The sequence below is a fragment of the Triturus cristatus genome, chromosome 3_2 (genome assembly GCF_964204655.1).
Source record: "Triturus cristatus chromosome 3_2, aTriCri1.1, whole genome shotgun sequence".
NCBI lineage: Eukaryota > Metazoa > Chordata > Amphibia > Caudata > Salamandridae > Triturus > Triturus cristatus.
Window position 1 is genome coordinate 288,844,075 of NC_140584.1, and position 21,980 is coordinate 288,866,054.

General features: G+C 45.4%; 1 long non-coding RNA gene across 1 annotated transcript in view; it reads right to left on the minus strand.

The window, feature by feature from the left end:
- The window catches only part of LOC146857171 (uncharacterized), a 36,001-nt gene extending 20,173 nt beyond the window's left edge, over positions 1-15,828 (minus strand). Inside the window, exons 1-2 of the long non-coding RNA XR_014979865.1 lie at positions 13,576-15,828; positions 4,327-4,384 (exon numbers count right to left, since the gene is read on the minus strand). This is a non-coding gene — a long non-coding RNA (uncharacterized LOC146857171). The remainder of the gene's footprint in view (positions 1-4,326; positions 4,385-13,575) is intronic.
- Positions 15,829-21,980: the final 6,152 nt, after the last annotated feature.

The window sequence follows — 21,980 nt, forward strand, 5'->3', positions numbered from 1 at the left end:
CTTCACGACGCACCACGTTTGTTTCATCACTAGTCTGGTTGCTCCAGACTGGCTCTTGCTCCCCTTCAACAGAGGAGTACCACGGACCCTCCTGGTCCACTCCAGACGCCATCTTGACTCCACCGCGTGGGCTTGCCACTGCCAAGATCCGCTGCCCCGTTCCTGGGCCCAGCATCATCGACAGCAGACACCTGCGTGGGACAGCTCGCCCTCCATCCTGGTCGCCGCCGCGCCTCCTGGTCCGAGGAACAGCCGAGTCCGACGTCATCCACTCACCTGGTCGAGGTGACTTCAGCCGGTACCTTCCTGGTACCCACACGATCGCTGGCTAGCGGTTGAGAACTGAGTCCCCTCTGCTTTCAGGTTTCCTTCATCACCGATCCAGGCTTGGATCTCGCTGAACATCGACACTGGTCGCCTGCCAGCAACTCTTCTTTCAGGCTCCTGAAACTGCAACGAGGACTTCCGACATCTTGCCGAACCTTCCACAGCCGCAGCCTCTGGGCTAGGTAACTCGAGCATTTCGGTGCTCCATCGCAGGTTCGCTTTACAAGTGTCCAGTTCCTTTTTCGTTTAGTCCCACTGATCGGATCACTCCGGAATCAGTAACTTTAGACTTTCTAACTTCTCCCCTTCCACTTACAGTGTAATGGTTCCGTGCCCTCGGGCATTTGTGTAAATCGTGCAACCAGAAGTATTCTCCTAAGAGTTTTGTATTGTGCTTAGCTCCCTGACTCATAAAGAGCCAGGGTAGTCTTGTTATAAATAAATATCCTTTATTTTCATAACAACTTGTGTGGTGTCCTTTCACTTGGTGTTCAAGGGGTATATGTGATGGTAAACAGCTGGCTTAACACGCCCTCTAGAGTTTAGCCTAAGACTGCTCGTATCCACGCTACTAGGATAGCTGGTCTATAAGGTTGACTTACAACCAATCATCAATAAGGGTTGTTTGGAATGATACACAGTGATCACTAGAATAGTGAGCACTACATATCAGGCCAACTTCCCACATAAGGCACTCCTTTCCCTTTTAAAAACATTGTCACTTCCGCGAATGCTTTTCTCTTTTACAGGGTAATGAAGGCCAGATCTTGATAGAGTGCTATAGAGTTGCCTTGATACTGGAGGCGTTGTTTCAACCTGGCTTCGCATAGTATGCGGTCCTTGAGCGGAAAGTCGGGTACGAAGGCTAAAATGTCTGGTGGAGGGGCTGTCGCCCGTCTCGCTATGCCCACCCGGTGCGCTCGGTCAAAGCGAATGTCAAAATCAGAGGCCTCTCCCAGGATCTCTCGGAACATGCCCTGTAAGTATCGGACGATATCTGCTCCTTCTTCTTTAGGCGAAACCCCCCTGACGCGGATGTTGTTACGCCTTGACCAATTTTCAAGGTCCTCCATGTGGGCCTGCAAGTCCACCTGTTGGTCTTTTAGGCGTATGAGTTCCTGTTGTAGGTGCTCTATCTCCTCGCTTTTGGATTGTACACCGTCTTCTATGGCGGCCACCCGTTCCCCGAGCTCGTCCACATCTCGGCGTATCTCTTTCACCTCACTTGCCACTTCATGTTTGAGCATTTGAAAATCCTCTTGTAGGGTGTTAAAGAGCGATTCAAGAAATGCCCGAGCTATTGGCACCTCCCCATTTTCTTGTTCTGCCTGTGGTTTAGGGGCTAGGGAGGCACAACCTCCTTTTTCCCCGTCGTAGAGCCTTTAGTGAGCATTTCTTTTAGCGATCACTCCCCTCTCTTCTTCGCAGTAGACATAGCGGGGTCTTCCGTTCGCCGGTTAGGAGTCTCTGCACTGGTCAGCACGTGTGTTACGAGTGGGCACCCCTGGATGTGATTCAAGGCAAACGGATGCTGGGCCTGCGTCGATGCGTTTCAATGGGGTTCTTCCACCCTTCCAGTCCATGTTGAGTACTTAGCTGTTTTGGGGGGTTCTCTATGGACACTCGCAGCTGCGTTCCGCATTGCAGTGCTTCTTAGGGCTCAGGGGTATGTGCTGGCTGTGCAACTTTTCCTGGCTGATGAGACTTTTCCCCCCAGTCCGGCTAGCATGCCTTGCTGCCAGACCGCAAAGACAACCTCCAGGCAAGCCCCGGCATCTGTCTCCCCCTTGTCACCGGAGTCCTTTCTCGTGCAGTGGCTGTGGCCCAGATCCCAGTGTTTGTCGCGCAGTCCTTGGTTGCTCGGGGGGTTAACCTTGTGTGGGCAGTGGTGGGCCCCTAATACACAAAACATTATCCCCCTTGTGCCCTCAGATGGGTAAGATCCTCTGTTGCTGCTCCGCACCAGGGCATGTACAGGTCGGTCTTAGTTCTCTACTCTGAAAGTCCACTGCTGACCGAGTGTGGGCCTCCCCCCACCGTCTCGGGTTTCTGTGGCCTTCGTGGGTGGTTCCTCTTCAGTGGACCAGACAGCCCCGTGTCTGCTGCTGCCTCCGCTGTGAAAGGATGCGACCGCTCGCATGTGCGCTTCTGCCCTACCCCTGCTCTGTCGTGGCTCCGTTTATGTGGCTATCAGCCCGGGCGTATGAGCCGTGCCATGCGTGCACCTGCGGGCTTTGTGTGTTCCCTTGGATTTGTTGGCCCCAAGGCTGCGGCTGTGCTCAAAAGGGGGAGTTTGCTGGCCGCCATTGCCGCTTGGCGCTCCAGGTAGTTTGTGGCCTTGGTGTTCACCGCCCGCGTGGCCTGGGGTCTGGGAGCTGAGAGAGTGGCTGTTTGCTGATGGCGACGCCCCCCCCCCAGAGCCGATCGCCTCTCCTCCTGAGCCTCATGGGTGGGGGCACTGTACACCACTTCTTCTCGGCTTTCCGCCTCGAGCGTTGGGCGCGTGCCCAAGTGGGCCTGCAAGCCGCGTCCTGAATTGCACGCCACAGCCCAGGCGAGGCCCACTGTCTCCCCCTGCGCCACTGCCTGCTGCTGCGTTACCTCCATCTTCACCGCGAGCACTCCCACATCGATTCACTGGGCGCTGCCTCCGTGTGCCGCCATCAGATCAGGCAGAGCCCCCTTTGGCTAGGGGCCATGTCTTTCTCCCCCCGCTCCTCCGCACTGCGGGGCTCCCAGCCTGGGCGCCATTTCCGCCAACCAACTGCCGTACCTTGGAGAGTGGCGATCGGAGGTATTCCTTGCTCAAAATCACTCCCGGGGTGGGCACTGTACTCCCGTTCATCGTACCGCTGCCTGCGGGGCACAACGGGAGGATTTTCGGAAGAGTTTGGCTGGACAAGGTGCCCGGCTGCGAGGAGCCTCGAAGTCCTGGAACTGCTCAGGTCGCCATCTTGGCCACGCCCTCGAACACATGTATTTTAATTCCAAAAGTGATAATTCACATCCAACAGTCATTTACAGTCACACTATTAAGCATTCAAAAATCACCATTACTGACTGTCTGGAGAAAGTTCGTAAGGTCCGGGTCATCGTTTTTCATCAGGTAATTGTTTTTGTGGACTGTACAAAAAATGATTCAAAATGTCAATTGGATCATGCCTAATGTTGAATAACCACTTTTTTAGGCCTCACAGTGACTAAAATCACAATTTTTATAGACTTCTCCTACTCAGAAGATTCTATTTTGACCGACTTCAGGCAAGGAAATTACTCTAAACACACATATTTTAGTTCCAAAAGTGATGATCCATCACAACATCCAACAGTCATTTACAGTCAAAATATTAAACATTCAAAAATCACCATTACTGACAATCTGGACAAAGTTTGACTGGTCCAGGGTAATTGTTTTTCATCCGAAAATTGATTTTCTTGGACGGTAAAAAATTGATTCAAAACGTCAATTGGATCGTCCCTCATGTTGAATAACCACTTTTTAAAGAACCACTGGGATTACAATTGCCATTTTTACAGACTTTTCCACCTACTCAGAAGCTACTATTTTTACCGATTTCACGCAGGGAAATGACTCTAAACACACTTATTTTAGTTCCAAAAGTGAGAATTCACATCCAATAGTCATTTACGGTTAAAAGATGAAACATTCAAAATTACCATTACTGACCATTTAGATAAAGTTCGTAAAGGTCCGGGGTCGTTTTTAATCAGAAAATAGATTTTTAGACTATACAAAAAAAGTATTCAAAATGTCAATTACATCATGCCTAATGTAGAATAAACACTTGCATCAGCCTCACAGTGACCAATATTGTCATTTTTACAGACTTTTCCTTCTACTCCGAAGATTCTTTTTTGACTGATTTCTGGCAGAGAAATGGCTATAAATACACTTATATTAGCACCAAAAGTGATAATTCACATCCAATAGTCATTTACAATCAAAAGATTATATTATAAAGAATCAGCATTACTGACCACCTGGAGAAAGTTGACAGGTCCGGGTCATTTTCCATCAGAATATAGATTTTTTCGACTGTAAAAAAAATGATTTAAAATGTCAATTGGATCGAGCCTCATGTTGAATAGTCAATTTTTAAAGCCTAAAAGTGACCAAAATTGACATTTTTTACAGACTTTTTCTCCTACTCAGTAGATTCTATTTCGACTGATTTCAGACAGGGAAATGACTTTAAACACACATATTTTTGTTCCAAAAGAGATAATTCACATCCAACAGTCATTTACAGTCAAAATATTAAATATTCAAAAATCACCATTACTGACAATCTGGAGAAATTTCTACATGTGCAGGGTCATAGTTTATCAGACTATTGATTTGTAGGACTGTAAAAAAAATTATTCAAAATGTCAATTGGATCTTTCTTCATGTTGAATAACCACTTTTTAAAGCCTCACAGTGGTTAAAATTGCCATTTTTAGAGACATTTGCACGTACTCAGAAGCTCCTATTTTGACCGATTTCAGGCTGGAAAATGACTCTAAACACACTTAAATTAGCACCAAAAGTGATAATTCACATCCCATAGTCATTTACGGTCAAAAGATTAAACATTAAAAATTACCATTACGGACCATCTGGAGAAAGTTTGTAAGGTCGGGGTCATCGTTTATCATAAAATATATTTTTTTGACTATACTAAAAATGATTCAAAATGTCAATTGGATCATGCCTAATGTAGAATAACCACTTTTAAAGCCTCACAGTGACCAAAATTGCCATTTTTACAGACTTTACTGCTTACTCAGCAGCTTCTATTTTGACCGATATCGGGATGGAAAATGACTAAGCACACATATTTTACTTCCAAAAGTGAAAATTCACATCTAACAGTCAAAATATTAAACATTCAAATTTCACCATTACTGACCATCTGGAGAAAAGATCGGGGTCATCGTTTTTCATCATTAAATAGATTTTTTGGACTGTACAAAAAATGATTCAAAATGTCAATTGGATCATGCTTAATGTAGTATAACCACTTGCCTCACAGTGATTAAAATTGCAATTTTTACAGATTTTTCCGCCTACACAGAAGCTTCTAATTTTGACCGATTTCAGGCAGGGAAATGACTCTAAACACACTTATTTTCTTTAGTTCCATTAAAAAAATCACCATTACTGGGTTGAGGTTTCAGCGCCGAAGGCAATGGTGGAGTCTTTGCAGAGCTCCGTCGACTGGATCCCTGAAACCTGTAAATGCGTCCAACCAGCCGTACACTACAGCAATATAAATGCCCAGACAGTACACCGGAACGTCAGGGGCATGAGATAGCGGCCCATATACTGACCCAACAGCGCGATTGTCGTGCCTCCAGCCAGTGTGATGGACTGCGGCCCTGAGGAAATCTACGCTCGTCCGGAGGAGCCAAAACGACCTGGAATGCGTGAGCGGGCTACGGCGCAGTGAAAGCATAGAGACTGCGGCCGCAGCTGAGAAAACTGTGCAGCCTCCTCGACGGAACAACAGAGTTTACGGACGAGGTACCGGGGAGAGACGCAAGAGGAGCCCAGACCTGATGCCAGTGGGCGGGGGCCTGGCGTGTCCCCTGGCCGTCTCACCCTGGGCAGCTAAGATCAGAGTGGGCCAACGGCCCTACAATCCCTGGTGGAACCCCCTGGAGCGCAGTGGTGGCGCAGTAGAGAGAGACCCCGGTAGGTGGTGCCCAAGCCTTGCAGACGCGACCGGGACCTGGTGCCTCACCGGACGCATACACCTCGAGGGGCAACTGTTCTCCAGCTGAGGAAACAACATCGCGAGGCCAACGGAAATCTACCAAACGGTGCCCCACCCCCCCGGAGCCAGGGTATAGCCAACCAACGCGGTGAAGGTCCTCAGGTGAAAGAGCAGTAACTGAGCCAGCATTTGGCGAGCTGCGGGCCCCCCCTGTGAGAGACGGTTGGCGGGAGGCGAGCAGCGACTGCTTCGGAGAGCAATGACATTTAGTAGATGCATGGATTCTGCCTTTTGATTAATCCATGGGGCGCTCTGGCAGTGAACATTCTGGGTGGTAGAGCAACTACGGGACGGGAGCGCCAGACACCGGGAGTCGGAAAAGAGCAAAAGGAGGTGAAAAAGAGCCTAAAGTTAATGGGAACAGTTGCCTGAAGGCCAAAGGGCGTACCTGATAAGCTGAGACTCACGGATAAGCACCCAAGATAGTCGCAGTGCCACAGAGCCCTATCATAGAGAAGATCCCACACGGGTGCTGCTAGCGGCGGAGGTCTATACAAGTGGGACCTCTTCGACAGAGTTGCACCCTGCGGCATAGCTCCAACTGCTAGAATCATGAGACACTGCACCAACGGTAGACTGTTGACCGCCCGATCCATGATTGGACTGGGAATCGCGGGAACGCACCTGAATACACAACAGACATCTGGGAGTCCAGGCTGTAGGCCCAACGACAGACAGCGATTGGGTTGATTGGTGCCAAATGTTCTAATATCATAGTAAGGAAACAAAATAAATACAGGGCACCCAAATGAAGCCCAAAGGCATCTTGCTGCTTCTCGAGGGCCTGCCCAAAGGGCAATCAGGTGCACAGACAAACAAAATGGACAAATAAGCAGTGCCAGTCCAGGCTGCGATGCCCCAAGGAATCCCCGCAGACGAACAAGCAGAACCGTCATTGAGTGCAATTATGGCTGATAGGTGACCTTAAGGGTACGCTACATGCCTAAGATAGATGCAGTGACGGTGGACGTCAATCTCCTCAGGGCGGACTTCCGTAAAATATCTGAGAGGGTAGCGGTCATGGAAGAGGATGTGTCGCAGTTGCAAACCACCACAAAAAGTTTGGAGGCGCGGGTCCAGGCCCTCGAGAAGCAGCAAGATGCCATGGCAGCCAAGCTGGAGGATCAAGAAGGGCGGGCACGGAGAAACAACATGGGTGGTAGGATTTCCAGAAGGTATGGAGGGCGCTAGCATCGACCTCTTCCTGGAGGACTTAATCCTAAACCACCTGAAACCGAAGCGTCTCTCCAACTATTTTACGATCAAACGTGTGCATAGGGCACCAATTCCAAAGCCCAAACCGGGAGCCTCGCCAAGAACAATCATTGCCAAAATACTCAACTTCCGTAATGGGGATACAATCCTACAGACGGCACGTCAGCATGGAGACCTACAGCATGAAAACGCTGTGATCCATTTCTATCCAGACTTCACCCTAAATGTCCAACGACAAGGACGGGCATATGAATCAGTTAAAAGAGAACTCCGAGCCAAAGAACTAAGATACTAAATTGAGAGTGGTGGCTGAAGGGAAAACATGGTACTTCGGAAGACGCATGGGAATGGCTGGAAGGTTGGTGCACTGTGGAGTCTAGCTGTCAGCGAGGGAGGAGGTGAGAACAGCCCAAAGCAGCGATGGACAACGACGACTAAGCAGGTGAGGTTGGTCGGTCAGAACTGGGACAGACAGAGGGTCTGGAATGGGGGACACTAACACAGAACTGCGCCAAGAACAATGAAGTTCAGGTTGTATGTTCAGGATGGGGGCGGAGGTAGGGGTTAAAGGGGGGGTTTCTTCGACTTCTTTGATGGAACGACATTTGGCGCAGTCTTCTGAATAGCAATGCTGTAACATGAATACAATGGACATACACCGGGTGGCAGGTGGAGGGGATGCCAGGGGACGGAGCCAACATGATGTGGCGCAGACCTACCCCACCTTAGGTGTTTCATTTGGGACAACAGGCACTCTGCGAGTTGAGGAGGTGGAAACTGTTATGACCGACAGCAGGGTAGCAGGAATGGTGGTTAGTTCTACTGGGAAATTGTTTCGTTTTGTTCTTTCTAATTGGGATATTGTTTGTTATTTACACCTTCAATGTCAGTGTACACAGGTGCAACCACAGATGGGAAGGGGGTGGGAACAACACCACTGGAATGGAAGCAGAAAAGACAACGACAGTACAGGGCAGATGTAATACCTCTAATAGCGGACTATGGGGTGAGCTCTATGGGAAAACGGATTTAAAAATCCTCTTGTGGAATGTGAATGGCCTGGGGTGCTGTATTAAGTGTAACATAGTATTACAATACCTACATCATCACTCCCCAAGCATAGTGTTGCATCAGGAAACTCATTTGAAAGGTCATAAGTACCGGGCATTAGATAGATATGGATTCAAATTAGTTGCACACGCAGGCTATACGACCGGATCCAGGGGAGTGGGAATATTGGTAAAGGCGAGTCTCCCATTAGTAATAGATAAGATTTGGCATGACCACTTAGGATGATCAGTGGCCCTCACGGGGAAATGGGAGGGAGATGCAATTAATGTCGTGCCAAGCTACATTCCTCCAGCGCTGTGGTCGGATGTGTACGCAGCACTGGCGACCCTGTTGGTTGATCTCTCGGCCGGGTTGCTGGTGCTGGGTGGAGATATGAACTCCACCATAGATCCAGATGTAGATAGAGAAACATCTGCCGCTGGAGAGAGGGGGGGGGGGTTGAGCCACTTCGAATATTTACTGAAGCTATGGGACTGACGGGTCTTTGGCGGACGCATAACCCTGCGGTTCGCCCAAATACCTTTTACTGAGCAGCACATCGTAGCTACTCCTGCCTTGACCACATATTAACACACAGAGGGAGCGAACAATGGTTCACCGGTGCCAGAATTGGCCTCCGTGGTATATCGGACCACTCCCCAATTGAAGTAGTAGTGAGGGGTCTTAGCATTCACTCTACCACCCAGACTGAATGCATGGTTCTTCAAAAATAAGGACAATGCGCAGAAAGTCCGGGAGCAGGCTCAACTTTACTTCCAGGAAAACCAGGGTCAGTGACGAGGGCCTGCACACTGTGGGAAGTGTTTAAGCCGCTGGTGAGGGGCTATGTCCAGGCATGTATTGGGGCCAGTAATAAAGAGAAGAAACTCCAGTGGGATGTATTAGAGAAAGAGGTGACCGAGATGGATGCAACCTATCTAGAGGGATGGCAACAGGATCAAGATCTAGCACACCGTTTAGACCTCTAAAGGCAAGAATTGCAGGATCTAGCAAATAACGTGGCGAGGCGGCAGCTCTGGACACGCAACGAAGAGTGTACAACCTGGGAGATAAAGCAAATAAAATGATTGCCTGGCTCGAAAAGAGACAGAGATAGGAGCTGGGTGGCTGAAGTGCGTGACGAGAACGGACAGACGTACAACACCGGGGCAGAAGTGGCGTGAGTGTTAGCAGACTAATATGAAAATATATGCGCGTCGAAACCCGAGAGGACAGCAATGGATTGCAGCGAATTGATGGCCCGATGCGGTTACCGGAACTGTCCACTGATAAGGAACAAATAAATAGGGACATTACCACAGAGGAAATAATTGGAGCGATACAAGATTTGCAGGCAGGGAAGGCACCCGGGCAAAACAGGCAACTGGTGGAGCTTTTTAAATGTACAACGAGTGTAGTTGCCCCATACCTCCGGGAGATGTTTAATGAAGCAAGAACACAGGGGCGGCTACTGGTGGACCAGCGGACAGCAACAATTATTGTGATTCCAAGGCCGGGCAAGCCTGTCGACCACTGTGGCTCATACCAGCAATATCCCTGCTGAATATCAAAGTTAAAATACTGGCTAATGTATTGGTAAATAGGCTACTGGAACCAATCACAACCTTGATTCATCCAGACCAGACTGGTTTCATGACCCTTAGGAGCACCAGGCTCAATCAGACATTTTTATGGGGTGATGCACCTAGTGAAAACGAAACCGGAAGAGGAAGATGCACAGCTATCCCTTGACGCCCCTATGGCATTCGATAGCATAGAATGGCATCATCTATTTGACGTTCTGAAGTGATTTGGGTTTGACTCCCAAATCCAATCCACTTCGCCAGGGTCAGAGTGAACGGTTCGGTGTCTCCTCTTTTGCCCTCTATAAGGGTACCAGACAAGGGTGCCCTCTATCCCTGATATTATTTGCACTAGCACTGGAACCATTGGCAGCCTGGGTGAGAGGGGACCCTGTGATATCCGGTATTTATGGGGGGGGACCAATGGGAAGAAAAAATCTTGCTTTATGCCGATGATGTCCTCCTGTACGCGACACAGCCAAGATTCATGGTGAGCCGGCTCCTACAGATTTTTAAACTATTCGGTAGCTACTCGGGATACCAGATTACTTGGGACAAATCCTTGTTGTGTATGCTGTCAGGTGGTCCCCCACCTCTGTTAGGGGTGGGAACCCAACTTCAGGTTAAGAATAACTTTTCAATCAGGGGTTTATAAATCAATCAGGGGTTTATAAAGTGTGCTACTCGCGCGTGAGGGTCTCAAGGCGCTAGGGGGTGGAAGCAGCTCCGGATCAGTCAAGGAGCCAGGTCTTGAGGTCTTTCCTGAATGTGTGCAGGGTTGGGGAGCATCTGATGCTCACGGGGAGCTCGTTCCAGGTCTTGGCTGCGATGTAGGAGATGGCTCTCCTGCCTGTTCTGTTTCTGCGGATGCAGGGGACCTCTGCCAGGGCGAGGTCGGCGAAACGGAGGTTCCTCTTGGGTATGTGGAAGGATGTGCTCTCATTGAGGTATTTGGGTCCGATGTTGTTGAAGGATTTGTAGGCGTGGGTGAGGAGTTTGAAGGTGACCCTCTTCCCAACGGGGAGCCAGTGGAGGTGTTGGGTCATGTGTTTGTGACGCAGTATCCCGAGGAAGAGTCTGGCTGCGGCGTTCTGGATGGTGTGGAGTTTGAGTAGTAGAGTTGATTCCGGCATATAGGGTGTTGCCCTAGTCCAGTCTGCTGGTTATGAGCATGTGGGTGACGGTCTTTCTGCGGTCAGGGGGGATCCATTTGAAGGTCTTGCGGAAGATGCTCATGCAGTTGAAACTGGTGGAAGCGACGGCATTTATCTGGCAGTTCATGGAGAGGGAGTAGTCGAGGGGGATGCCGAGGTTTTATGCGTGGTCTGTAGGAGTGGGTGGGTTCCCGAGGGCGGAGGGCCGCCAGGTGTTGTACCAGGCGGAGGTGCGGGATCATAAGATGAAGACCTCGGTCTTCTCAGAGTTGAGCTTCAAACAGCTGTCTTTCATCGAGGCTGCCACGTTCTTCATTCCTTCCTGAATGCAGAGTCTGGTGTCTTTGGGATTCTTCGTGAGTGGGAGGATGAGCTGGGTGTCTTCAGCATAGAGTACAATGCTGAGCCCATGCTGTCTAACGATGGCAGTGAGGGGAGCCATGTAGATGTTCAAGAGCGTGGGGCTGAGCAATGATCCTTGGGGTACTCCGCAGTTGATATCGCTGGGTTTAATATTTGGGCATACAAATTACAAAAACAGATACCGACTTTCCCACAAAGAACCTACAACCGCAACTAGACAGGTTAAAAAGTGACGTGGCCCACTGGATGATCCTGACTATCTCCCTTCTGGGAACAGCGGTTCTTTTTAAAATGATGTCCCTTCCCAGACTATTATATATTCTACAGAAAACGCCATGTCCAGTGCCAGATAAATTCTTTAAGGAAGTTGAGAGTAAATTACGGATGCTACCATGGGAATGGGGGGGCAAGGATTGCATTAGCTAAGCTACAGAGAGGCGTATATGATGGTGGTCTGGCCATACCAGACGTCCAAAAATACTATTTGGCCTCGCAGTGGATGTTTATCAATGACGGTGTTCATGGACAGAAACGACCCGGCATACCGACTGGACCAGTGGGCGATGGGTGCAAAGGGTACACGAGGGCATTATACTCCCGCGCTGTAAACAAACATATGCCACCGCATACAAATACTGTTATCAACATGTGGGCAAAAGCCACTAGATGTCTTGGGTGGGATAACAAGCTGACGGAACAGACCCCCTTGTGGGATAGTGATATGCTCAAGGAAGTAGTAGGTTACAGGGGTTTGGTAAGTGGAAAATGATTGATATAATGCGTTTGGGAGATGGATGGCAGGGACAGGCCCTGTCCCCGTTCGCTACACTGCAAAAAGAGTTTCAACTAACAGAACCAGAGCAGTATAGATGCTTAAAATTGGGTCATGTGATACATAGACATATCAAAGAAGGGGTACATCTCCCTGAATACAGCCCACTAGAAGATAGACTATTATTGGACCCGATACCCGAAAAGGCATTGTCTTGTACATACAAGAAAATCATTAACAATTCAACTGACCCCCTTGTGAAGTTAAGAGAGGCATGCGAAACAAACGTGGGCTTGCTTGAAGATGACGACTGGGTGGAGGCGATGTAAAGCCCCAGGAAGGTGGCAATCAGGGCGCAATTTTGACTGGTCCAGTTGAGAATCCTACATAGGTCCTATTCCACCAGCACACATGTATAGAAAGGGTCGCCCCCCCACAGAGGAATGCCAGAAGAGCTGTAAACAGAAGGGCACCTTCTTCCATATATTGTGGGACTGCCCGATTATACAACAATTTTTGGGGGAGAGTGATGCAAATAATGTCAGAAGTCCTAGGAACTGCAATACCTCTGGAGGCACGGTGGCAAGTTCTATGTGTATCCGGGGAACAAACATGGCCCAAGTATCCAAAAATCTGGCTACTAGTGGCTGCAATGGTGGCCAAGAGAAAAATTGCAGGTGCTTGAGGTGCCAGCCAACCACCTACAGTGGCGCGTTAGAAAATGGACATGGACTGGTGGTGCGCAGCAGAGAAAACAATATATGAGAGTCATGGCTGCCCGAAGAAATGGGAAAAGGTATGGACTCAGTGGGAACTGTACAGGGGTATGTGAAGGAAGTCAGGATGCAATGGCGGGAGAAGTTGGGAGATCACAATAGATACGGGTACAGCTCGCCTGGATCCCAGTCCAGTCATAAAAGATAATATTTTCCGGAATGTATAACATGCTGCTCTATGTGTGCTGTCAAAAATGTACTGTGGTAATGTCTGGTAACACTGCTGATGTTTCAATAAAAATCACCATGACTAACCATCTGGAGAAAGTTCATAAGGTCTGGGGTCATCGTTTTTCATCATTAAATTGATTTTTTGGACTATACAAAAAATTATTCAAAATGTAGATTGGCTCGTGCCTCATGTTGAATACCACTTTCTAAAGCCTCACAGTGGCCACAACTGCCATTTCTACAGACTTTTCCTTATACTCAGAAGCTTGTATTTTGTCCAATTTTCAGAATGAAAATGACTAAGCACACTTATTTTAGTTTCAAATGTGACGATTCCCATCCAAGAGTCATATACAGTTGAAAGATTAAACAATAAAAAATTACCATTACTGTCCATCCGGAAAAAGTTTCTCAGGTCCTCGGTCATCGTTTTTCATCTGAAATTGGATTTTTGGGACTGTGCAAGAAATGATTCAAAATGTCAACAGCATCACGCCTCATGTTGAATAACCACTTTTTATGGCCTACCAGTGACCCAAGTTGCCATTTTTATACATTACAGCTTGAGCATGAAAATTACTTAGCACACTTATTTTAGGTCAAAAAGTAATGATTCACATCTGACAGTTATTTCCAGTCATATGATTGAACATGAAAATATCACCAATACTGATCATTCAGCGTCTATTCCTCAGGTTTGGGTTCATCGTATTTCATCAGGAATTGGATTTTTTGAACTGTACAAAAAAATTATTCAAAATGTCAATTGTATCGCGCCTCATGTTGAATAACCACTTTTTAAGTCCTACCAGTGACCAAAATTGCAATTTTTATAGACTTTTCCTCCTACTCAGAAGCTTGTATTTTGCCCAATTTTGAGCATGAAAATGACTAAGCACACTTATTTTAGTTTCAAAGTGATGATTCACATCCGAGGGTTATTTACAGTTTCATCAGAAATTAGATTGTGCCTCTTGTTGAATAGCCAATTTTTAAAGCCTCACAGTGAGCAAAATTGCAATTTTTACAGACTTTTCCGCCTACTCAGAAGCTTTTTATTTTGATGGCTTTCGGGCAGGAAAATTACTCTAAACACACTTATTTTAGTTCCAAAAGATATATTTCTAATCCAACAGTCATATACAGTCAAAAGATTAAACATTCAAAAATCACTATTTATTGCCATCTGGAGAAAGTTCGTAAGGTCGGGGATCATTGTTTATCATCAGAATTCTTTTTTTTTGACTATACAAAAATGATTCAAAATGTCAATTGGTTCATGCCTTATGTTGAATAACCACATTTTTAGGCCTACCAGTGAGCAAAATTGACATTTTTACAAACTTTTCCTCCTACTCCGAAGATTCTATTTTGACCGATTTCGGGCAAGGAAATTACTCTAAACACACTTATTTCAGTTCCAAAAGTGATAATTCACATCCAATAGTCATTTACAGTCAAAATATTAAACATTCAAAAATCACCATTACTGACCATCTGGAGAAAGTTCGTACGGTCATTAGGTCCGAAAGGTTCGTAAGGTCATCGTTTTTCATCATTAAATTGATTTTTTGGGGACTGTACAAAAAATGATTCAAAATGTCAATTGGATCGTGCCTCAAGTTGAATAACCACTTTTTAAAGCCTCACTGTGACCAAAAATGCAATTCTTACAGACTTTTCCTGCTACTCAGAAATCTATTCTGACCGATTTCGGGCAGGAAAATGATTCTAAACACACTTATTTTAGTTCCAAAAGTGATAAATCACATCCAGTAGTCATTTAGAGTCAAAAGATTGAACATTAAAAATCACTATTACTGACCATCTGGAGAACGTTCATAAGGTCCAAGGTCATCGTTTTTCATCAGAATTCTTTTTTTTTACTATACAAAAAAAGATTCAAAAAGCGAATTGGATCATGCCTAATGTTGAATAACCACTTTTGTAGGACTCACAGTGACCAAAATTGCCATTTTTTACATACTTTTCCTCCTACTCAAAGCTTCTATTCTGACTGATTTCGGGCAGTGAAATGACTAAGCACGCTTATTTTAGTTCCAAAAGTGAGAATTCACATCTGACAGTCATTTACAGTCGGAAAGAGAAAGTTCCTCCGGTCTGGGGTTCTCATTTATCATCAGAAAATTAATTTTTGGGACTGTACAAAAAATGATTCAAAATGTCAATTGTATCGCAACTCATTTTGAATAACCTCATTTTAAGGTCTCCCGGTGACCAAAATTGCCATTTTTATAGACTTTTCCTGCTTTTCAGAAGCTTGTATTTTGCCCAATTCGAAGCATGAATACGGAATACACAGGAACAAAGGTCAAGGCCCAAATCTCTAATGGAGGACTGAGTAACAAGCGTTTGTTGGACTAACGCAGATTAATATCCCTCTCCTCCTATACTCCAAAACATCTCACATCGTCAAAACCAAACTGTGACATAAGGAGGTGGAAGGGAATTCAACTTGCGGAGAATGAACAGAGCCACAACAAACAGATAAGTTCACATCTGGGACTATGTACCAAATTACTCTGGGCACCTCTTCCCCTACCTTAAGGTGTATCTTTAATCATACCATTGATTGAATGGGAAGTGAGAAATCGTGCGAGTCCCCTGGTGTACCCCCAAGGGTGATCCCCTATTGTGGGTTGTTATGCAAAAATGTTATGTTAATTGATGGGAGGGGGTGGGTATCTTGGTACCAGCGATTGGGGATGCTTAAGTTGGATGGGGTGGGATGGGCACAGTTCATTAGACATGCGATGAGGCAGGGTATGAAGTCTTTTTATTTGGTCACAGTATGCAGTAGAAAAGCTCAAACAAATGATAAATCTGAAAATGTTTATATATGTGATTGATATATGGCCCAGGTCAATGTACCACAGCAAATACATTTGTTAACGTGGAATGTTAGAGGATTTGGGGACCCCCGCAAATGTCAACAAGTCACAGCATACTTAGATCAACAGCAGGTTTAGGTGGCTATGCTTTAGGAAACTCACCTGGACGCTCAGAAAACACCCTCATTTGCCAGTAAATGGGCAGACCAGAGTTTTTTCTTCATACTCATATTCCAGAGGGACAGCGATTTAGATGAAGGAAAACACCCCATACATTCCTAGTGGCATGACACAAGATAACTCAGGAAGCTATTGCATTATGTGGGGTAGAATGGGTTCTGAATCTGTCACCTTGATTTGCTGCAATGGGTCTGGCATAGATGACCCTGATTTCTATACTGTGCTATGGGGAAGGATCCGTGAAATAGGGTCCACACACATTATATGGGAGGGGATCTCAATACCGCACTGAATCCAGGGAAAGAAAGGTCCGACCCCCTTCCACTTCACTATACACAAACTACTGCAAGGCATAACAACAGATAATGGACTTCTAGATGCATGGAGGCATGTACACCCTGAAAAGCGTGAGAAAATGCACTTCACTGCTATGCACTCAACATGGGCGAGGCCAGATTATTAGGTAGTTTCTAGAGGTATAGGACCATGGATAGACACAGTACAACAACTAGCGCAAACGTATTCAGATCATTCTCCAGTTTGACTAATCCTTTTCTCCTTGGCGCTAGGTTTTTCTCATAGAAGCTGGAGACTGATGCCACTTACATCTTACATTGTTAGATATAGTTTTCCAGATGGAATTGGGGCAGGAAATCGAAGACTTCTTTCAGCGGAATATAGGGTTAGTTGCACGAATTGCAACAGTTTGGGAGGCCTTCAAGGTCACGATCTGTGGCTTCTGCATTGCTAAGGGCTCAGGGGTCCTGCAGGACATCCGAAGTACCTTACAGACACTAGAAATGGAACTAAAAAGATTAGATGAGAGCTGAAAGATGATACGAATGGAACAACTCACAAAGAGTTTAGAGAAAAGATGAGAATATAAAGACAAATCAGGCAGAGAGCTCAGCTTCAGAGGCAAATATTTTGTAGCACGTAGATATGGGGAGGGAGAACGGCCTGGAAGAACCCTAGCAGAAGATATTTGAAAGCCCTGATTCATCAACTATGTCCTGGAAATTCTAGATACTGAAGGCCAGGCTCAGGGATACTACGGACATACTTGATGCATTTACTTCGCATTATGCTACTTTATATAGTACTGGCAGACAACAGCCCTTGGAACTGACCAACTACCTAGATGACAATGCGCTGGGATGGTTAGTTGACTCACAAAGGGAATTTTTGGGGGCTCCCTTGAGATCCGCGCAACAATATTGCAAATGAAGTCTGGGAAGGCCCCAGGCATGGTTGGACTTCCGATAAACTTTTATAAAACGTACATCAATCAGCTCATACCCATATTGAAACAAGTTTATGAGGAAAGCTCAAGAAGCTGGCATTCTTCCTTGCTCAATGAGAGAAGCTCTCATAACATCATTACCAAAACATGGGAAATCCACAGAACATTTGTGATTCGTACAGGCTGCTATCACTGGTTAATAATGACACAAAAATTCTTGCCAAGGTGTTGACCAATAGACTAAGTCTATTAATGGAGAAATTAGTACTGCCTGATCAAGCTGGTTTTATCCCAGGGCGAGCAACGTCTCATACCTTGCACACCCTATTTTCCATACTACGAAATGTAGATCCAGAGTTGGCACTTGTGGCGGTCTTTCTAGATGCGACAAAAGCCTTTGGCTCAGTAGAATGGGATTATTTGGTGGGAATATCGCAACGTATGAGAATACTGGTGGAATTTCTCTCATGGATTAACTTACTACACCAATCTCATACAGCCAGAGTCTTGATCAATGGGCGACTATCCTCACCTTTTTCTGTCACACGTGGCACGAGACAGGGATGTCCATTATCCCCTTTACTTTTTGCGCTAGCAATTGAACCACTCGCAGCCAAAATAAGACCGCACCATCAGGACAAAGCATTGAGGTGCCAACTGCGACAGATACTCATTTCTCTGTACGTGGATGATATTACCTACCGCAACAGAATCTAAATCTCATTTTACGGGAATTGATACCATTTAGAGAGCTCTCGGGGATCCATATCAATTGGGGGAAGTCGCAGATATTTCCACTTTCCTTAGCTGCGGAGCCGTTCCCTCTTGACTTCCCATTAGAGTGGTGTAATTCGGAAGTAAAATATCTGGGAAACCATATCACATCAGATCTTACTGAATTAATGCATCTTAATTATGGTAGGGCCCTAGAACATATCACAAATTGTGTCACATGCTGGATCTCACTGCCTCCATCATTGGCAGGCAGAACGTCTTTGATAAAAATTGTAATATTACCCAAGTTGTTGTACCTATTCAGGAACATCCCACACTATGATGCTGCGCACAGAATTGATTAAGCTGACCTGGGGAAGTAAGCCGCCAAGGCTAAAATGTAATACACTCACCAAGCCTTACTCCCAGGGTGATTTATATGTTCCTGACATGGAACTATACTACTACTGCGCCCAGGCTCATTATGCGCATTATTGGTTCCACCCGGCCAAATATATTCCACAGGTGGCGTTGGAGAAATGGCTCACGGACCCAGTCCCCTTGGAGGGCATGTTATTCAATAACCCTAAACCCCAGGAGAAGGAAACTACAACTGTCACATGTACAGTAAAGGCGTGGCAGCATATAGCGGATATACTACATAGCCCAGTGATATAGTCTCCCTTACTCTCGTTAGTATTTCACCCGCATATACCAGTGCTTCAATAAAATGCATTCCATAAAGTCAAGAAAAAGACGGATATAGCATGTTGGGGAGATTTATACCAAGATGGAAAATTTCGCATGTTAGAGCAAATGTTTATCAACAAAACACCCATGCCCATGGACACATTTTTATATGTACGATTGAGACAGGTAGTAAAAGAAAATACGCCAGCATATCCATCAGAACCCTTGACATTGCCCCCACTGCACATTACAAATGAACACATCAGCTCATGTGGTTTCTGCACTGTACCATAATTTACACACTAACCAAGCAGATAGCCAATGTCCTGCGAGGATACAATGGGATAAAGATCTACGGTATGAAATGTCATATGCACAATGGCCATATTGCTGCACTCAAACAGAGCATGTATCGGTGAGTAGCCGGTTAAGTCTCTTCACCCACTAAACTGTACAAGTTTAAACTGAAGGACAGCGATACGTGTAATAGATGTGGGATGAGGGAGCAGATTCCTTACATTTAGCCTGGCAATGCACAAAGATTAGTGAATACTGGCAACACGTTTTTAAAGCAATGGAACAAATGACAAAACAAAATATAGACCCATCCCCAGATATAACCCTGTTGGGATACACTGAGCAACTGGACAGGAGTTATCGACAATACATTTCAGTTGGCTTTCTCATGGAAAAAATTAGACTTGCATGTAGATGGGACGGGGTAGAGATCCTAAATTTAAGGAATGGATAAGGGACTTACCTTTCTGTCAAGAACAACTGCTTATATACAGGAGTTGCTCCCACTACCATCATGGCATCAAGATATATGGGAATCTATCAAGACCTATCTGATATCCCACCCTTTTGAAAATCACACTACTGCAGCAGGTGAATAAAATGAGTGAAAATATAGTATTGTACTGGGTATTAGTGCAGGGCACACAGGAGTAAGATAGAAACAGTAAAGGTAGAACACAAGCTCAAATGCCCTATGAACAGAGTTATGCTAGATGTGATTGCTTTTTAACTTGGATAAGAAGATTGGACTATTTCATAGAGATGTGAATGGACACAATCAACGGAACAGACCATTAGTGTGGGGGGAAGTGCTAAGAGACTAATGTGTAATACTACTATATAGCAATGTCGCAAATTTATGGGTATGAAATAGAGCTGTGAACTGTTATTGTATATCTATGTATTGTTCATACAAATGTATGTACTTTTGCCTTAGGGTTTCACGCTGTACACTCTAATACTGTTCAATACAATTTATGTTTTTTAAACATTAAAAAAAAATCACCATTACTGTCCATTCTAAAAAAGTTCCCCAGGTCCGGGGTCATCGTTTTTCATCAGAAATTGGATTTTTTTAAACTGTACAAAAAGGATTCAAATGTCAACTGTATCATGCCTCATGTTGAATAACCACTTTTGAAGGCCTAGCAGTGACCAAAATTGCAATTTTTATACACTTTTCCTGCTACTCAGAAGCTTGTATTTCACCCAATTTCGACCTTGAAAATGACTCTAAAGCAAATATTTTAGTTTCAAAACTGATGATTCATATATGAAAGTCATTTACCGTCGAAATATTAAACATGAAAATCATCACCAATAACGACAATTCGGAGAAAGTTCCTCAGGTCTGGGTTCATTGATTTTTATAAGAAATTGGATTTTTTCGAGCGTACTAAAAATTATTCAAAATGTACAATGTATCATGCCTCATGTTGAATAACCACTTTTTCTAAGGCCTACCAGTGACCAAAATTGCCATTTTATAGACTTTTCCTCCTACTTAGAGGCTTGTATTTTGCCCAGTTTCGAGCATGAAAATGACTCTAAGCACACTTATTTTAGTTTCAAAAGTGATGATTCACATCAGAGAGTCATTTACAGTTTAAAGATTCAATATTTAAAAATTCACCATTACTGACCATGCAGAGAAATTTCCTCAGGTCCGGGGTTATTGTTTTTCATCAGAAATTGGATTCTTTGGACTGTACAAAAATTGATTCAAAATGACAACAGCATCACGCCTACAGTCAGCTAGTAGTACTTCCCTGGCATCCAGCGGAAGCATCACCTCAAATCCTGCCCAATCAGATATCCCTTCAGGCGAAGGAGTGACCAATTTCCAGAAGGAGTTGGAGAGATTGCACCTAGGCGACAGACTACTCAAAAAGGGCCACTAAAGACAAGGAGAGGCGGGAGGTCAAAGAGCAGGAGGAAGGGCAGACAGCCATTCGATGATACTTCGTTCAAATAAGAAATAGACTGCATGGAAACCCACACACAGATAGGGGTCTCCACTACGGGGGACACCAATCAATCAGAAACTTCTACCACTCAGCTAGATTTGCAAATTATCAACCTCTTAGGTAGAGAACTGGATGAACATGAATGTAATGTTCTAAAAAAAGGGCTGGGCTTCTGTCCCACACAATATGGTGACCCAGTTGATGTCAATATTGATTTGTACAAATTCCTCCGTGTACTCAAATTAAAGGAGTTTTTCTCACAGCAAATACCTAAACCTGTCATGAATGTTTCTGATGTGCAGACTGTGCATAGAACAATTGGGGAGATGCGCCATGTCCAAATGCTACTCTCAATTGAAAATGATGAAATCACTGATATGCATACCATCCTTCATGATCTAGACATTAGCGAAAACTGCAACCATGACACAGGACTCAGATGCAAGTCTAAGTTTGTACCACACAGTAGCTGCGACCCTAACTTGACGAATTTGGTGAGAAAAATCACACAGGAAATACACCAGTTCGAGATAATCATCAAACATACACCACGCCATCACTTCAATTCATCAAGAAGGGAAAGGGATGCTCTCCAATGCTTACAGAATGACACCACCATCATAATAAGGGAGGCTGACAAGGGTGGGAATGTGGTAGTGATGGACATACATGACTACATGGGGGAGATCACACGTCAATTAGACCATCAGTGCTACGAACTAGTCAATCATAATCCCATACCTAATTTACAGACCACCATCAACACCAGACTCACGGAGTGGAGGGAAGAAAGCTTGCTAACCGATGATGAGTACAGATACCTTCATGTAGAGAACGCTCAGTTTC